A 4,853-nucleotide genomic window follows, 5' to 3' on the forward strand; every position below is an offset into this window, starting at 1 on the left:
CTCATAAACACTAGTGATCTGATTAACCTCATAATTAGCCAAAGAATCCACCTTCATCGTCAAAGCCTTAAGCTGAGCAACAATAGCAGTAGTTGCATCTACCTCCAGTTCCTGCTAACTTGCCTTGAGGTAATCGCTGAGAAGGATTCTAGTATTCATTAGAAGCCATCAGTTCAATCAATTCATAAGCTTCATCATAGCTCTTAGCCCATAAGGCTCCACCTGATGTTGCGTCAAGCATGGGTCTAGACTGTGCTCCCAAGCCATTATAAAAACAGTTAATAATCATCCAGTCAGGCATCCCATGATGAGGACACTTTCTAAGCATCTCCTTATAATGATCCCAAGCTTCACACAAAGACTCTCCGTTTGCTGCACAAACTGAGCAAGAGCATTCTTGATTGCAGCTGTCTTTGCCATAGGAAAGAATTTAGTAAGAAACTTTTGAGCAAGATCTTCCCATTTGGTGATAGAACCTGGTGGTAGAGAATGCAACCAACATTTAGCTTTATCCATCAGAGAGAATGGGAAAAGCCTTAGCTTTATAGAATCTTCAGAAATATTGTTGAAATTGAAAGTGTCGCAGATCTCGATAAAATCTCTAATATGAATGTTGGGATCTTTCATTGGAGAACCCCCAAACTGGACTGAGTTCTGCACCATCTGAATCATGCTAGGTTTGATCTAAAAAGTATTATCCGCGATGGCTACTCTGACAATGCTAGACTGAATATCATTGATCTTAGGTTGAGAGTAATCCATCAAAGCTTTCGGATTTGCTTCTGGTTCTCCCATTTCAATAAGAGCTTCTTCTTCAAATTTCTCAACTAAGACTTCTTCTTCTACCTTCTCCTCAACAAGAACTTCTTCCACTTCTTCCTCCGCTTCAACCAGTGTTCTCTTGCGAGATCGAGAACGCGTTAGCATACACGCTTTCTAGATTACCTGAAAAAGCAACAAGCAAACAAGTAAAATATCCGAGTCAGTGAACCTTAACGACCACTATTGTCAAGCATATAAACTAAAAATAAACCACGAGTTCCCCAGTAACGGCGCCAAAAACTTGTTAGGACGAAAACACACGCTAATTTTACACGCAAGTATACACGTTCGCAAGTAATATAGTATTCTTTCTAGTTCGTTCCCACAGACACTTATTTAGGTTAAATTCAATTTATGCACTTATGCAACAATGGTATGGTTATTATTCAATGCTAAGACGATAACAAGTTGAGATTATTTATAACTACGAATTTATACTAACTAAAATTAACTAAGAGAATAAGAGGGTTGAATTACATATATGACACAAACATGGGATCCTAACTTCATTACTACTTCATTCAAAGTCGTTGTTCTTAACCTTATTATGCGATGGTGATAACAACTAATCAGATAACACGAAACTAGTAAAATGCCAACTTTCGTTGTACGAATGCCCTACTACTAGACATCCACAAAAGAGATAAAAGATGAATGTGTCATGTCTAATATGATTTGTGTTTAGTTTTCAGATCTTACTTAAACAGGACAAATCAGTACTTAACTGGAAATCAGCACTTATACTGAAGTCAGAACTTAAGTTGTCAGAACTTAAGTTATCAGGAGATATTTATCAGAAGATAATATCAGGACTTAAGGAGACTTTTAGATAAGGAAGGCGGTTGATTGAAAGGAAAGAAGATCAAGATAAATGCAAGAAGAGATATGCATGAAGAAGGAATTCTATGAAGAATAGAATACTTGGAAGAAAAGATAACTAGTTGATATATTTTAGGAAGCAGAATTATATTCCATATCAATTAGAGATTATCTTGTAACTGTGTAGTATATAAACACAGACATAGGATTTATATTATATGTGTTATCATAATCGAAGTTATTATTTATTTTAACCCTAGCAGCTCTCGTGAGAATTTGTTCATCACTGAGAGAGGACAGTTCCATATTGTAACAAAGTTTAATAAAGCTTGTTTTCTGTTACTTGTGTTCTTTAATTGGATTTGATTGTGATAAACACTGTATTCAACCCCCTTCTACAGTGTGTGTGACCTAACAAGGGGTATCAGAGCAGATCTGTTAACACACAAACAGTTTAAGATCCGAAAACAATCATGTCTGAAGAAGAACAAACTCCAACTAAGCCCACCAAAACTGAAGAACCTCCAAAGACTCAAGTCCATAGTCGATATGAGACTATTAGAGTTCCCATACTGAAACCATCTGAATATTCCATATGGAAGGTGAGGATGTCTATGTTTCTCGAAGCTACTGAACCAGAATACCTTGACAGAATCAATGAAGGACCACACAATCTCTGTTGTAGTTGCAGGTGAACCAGCAAAGTCTGTACCAAAGGAGAAGAGTGATTATACTGCTAAAGATATCTCATCAATTTCTAAGGATGCTAAGGTACGACACTTGCTGCATAGTGCTATTAATAATGTAATGTCAAACAGGGTAATCAACTGCAAGACTGCAAAGGAGATATGGGATGCTTTGGAGACAAGATGCTAGGGAACCGAATCAATTAAGAAGAACAGGAAGACTATACTCACTCAAGAGTATGAACACTTTGACTCAAAGCCTGATGAGTCATTAACTGGTTTATATGACATATTTATCAAACTCTTGAATGATTTGTCACTAGTTGACAAGGAATATGATCTTGAGGATTCAAATCTTAAATTCCTGTTAGCACTTCCTGAAAGTTGGGATTTGAAGACCACTACTATAAGAGACAACTATAATCTTGAAGAAACAACTCTTGATGAAATTTATGGGATGCTCAAGACTCATGAACTTGAGATGGAACAAATAAACAAGAGAAAAGGAAGAAAGTCAAGGACAGTTGCTCTTAAGGCTGAGGAGGAATCCCCCAAAGCAGCTGCCTCAAGGAAAGGCAAGGGAAAGCTCTCATCACAAAGTCTGATACTGAATCATCAAGTTCTGATACTGATGATGACTCTAAAACTGAAAGCTTACCTGAGATGGATCCTGATGAAGAGATGATGAAGTTGTGTGCTCTTATGGTGAAAGGAATCACAAGGATTGTATACAGGAAATTCAGAAAAAGAAAGAGGTTTTCCAGGAAAGGTGCAACTTCTGATAAGAAGAGTTTCAGAAAATCTGAAGGCAAAGGAGGAAAGTCTGACAGAGGAGATTACACAAATGTCAAATGCTACAACTATGGTGAGAAAGGCCACATATCTCCTGATTGCAAGAAAGTGAAGAGTGACAAAGGCAAGGCTCTTGTCACAAAGAAGAAAAGCTGGACAGACACTTCAGATTCTGAAAGTGAGGTGAACTATGCCTTGATGGCAAATGCTGATAGCAGTTCTGATGTTGCTGAGTTTAAGGTACCTCAAACTACTTATGCCTTTCATACTGATGATATTAATGAGTTGAGAAGATATCTTAAAACCATGTTCATTAGTTATAGAGATCAAACTTTAACATGTGAAAGATTAACTTCTGAAAATCTTGCTTATAAGAAAAGGAATTATTATTTAGAAAAAGAGTTAGTCATGTTCCATCAAATTCAGAAAGATAGAGATGATGCCTTTTATGTTAGGGATAAAATTCTTAAAATAAATGAATCTCTAAAAACTGAGTTAGAAAAGGAAAAAGAGATTATCAGGACTTGGACTAACTCTGGCAGAACAACTCAGAATTTGTTAAGTAGTGGAAACTGGAAAGAAGGCTTAGGTTATGGAGATGATAAGAATGATAAGGGAACTGTAGAGGTTGAGCCGATAGTTGTTAAACAAAAACCAAAGGTAAATCCTGTTAAGTTTGTAGTTGTAAAGTCTGATATTGATAAATCAGAAGTTAAAGAGAAATTAACTTTTGACAAACCAAAACAGGGTAAGCCAAGTGAAGTAAACATAGGCTTAATGACAAATAAGCAGCTTAAGCATAAGCTGAAAGATGTTAAAAATGTAAACAAGGTAAAGCCACCTAGGAAAAATAGGAATGGAAAGGAAGGTGTGAATAAAAGTAATGATTATAAGCCTGTTCCTAATGCTCCTAGAAAGAAATGTTATAACTGTGGAATTTCTAACCATCTGGCTTCTTTTTGCAGGAAAAATAAGAACATAACCTCCTTACCTTCAAAGTCAGGAGTTAAGAGTCAGTCTGTTAGATATAGGCCACAAAATCCTTGTTTTTATTGTGGTAGTTTATGGCATTCCATTTATACTTGTAAGGAATATCATAGTTTGTACTATGATTATTATCAAATAAAACCTTTTTAAAGAAAGTTAGCATTGTTCCTTCTAGGGTAAGTTCTGATACAAAGTCTGATAGTGTAAATGCTGATAAGAAAAATGTTAACATAAACTCTGATGCTAAATCCGCTGCAAATGTTAATAAACTTAATAAGGCCAAAGGATCCAAGCAAGTCTGGGTCCTTAAAACTAATCATTAGTGGTCTTTGTGATTGCAGGGCAACAGGAAAAACATCCTAGTTCTGGACAGTGGATGTTCAGGACATATGACTGGAAATAAAGCCCTGCTATCAGACTTTGTGGAGAAAGCTGGCCCAAGTATTTCTTATGGAGATGGCAACATGGGAAAAACTTTGGGATATGGCAATATCAATCTAGGGAATGTTATCATTGAAAAAGTATCTCTGGTCTCAGGACTTAAACACAATATGCTGAGTGTTAGTCAAATCTGTGACATAGGTTATCATGTGGATTTCTTTGAAGAACACTGTGAAGTTGTAAGCAAATCTACAGACAAAGTTGTTCTGAAAGGATACAGGCATGGTAACATTTATGAAGCCAAGCTTTCAACAAGTAGTTATGGTTCTGCAATATGTCTGTTAAGTAGAGCATCAATTGAAGAAA

The 4,853-nt window shown here is 36.2% G+C and overlaps 1 non-coding gene across 1 annotated transcript; it reads left to right on the plus strand.

The window, feature by feature from the left end:
• Window positions 1–299: 299 nt before the first annotated feature.
• On the plus strand, window positions 300–405 carry LOC141694867 (small nucleolar RNA R71). Its single transcript, XR_012564148.1, has one exon. It is a non-coding gene; the product is annotated as a small nucleolar RNA R71 (small nucleolar RNA).
• Window positions 406–4,853: the final 4,448 nt, after the last annotated feature.

This window comes from Apium graveolens, chromosome 10 (genome assembly GCF_009905375.1).
Source record: "Apium graveolens cultivar Ventura chromosome 10, ASM990537v1, whole genome shotgun sequence".
Lineage (NCBI taxonomy): Eukaryota > Viridiplantae > Streptophyta > Magnoliopsida > Apiales > Apiaceae > Apium > Apium graveolens.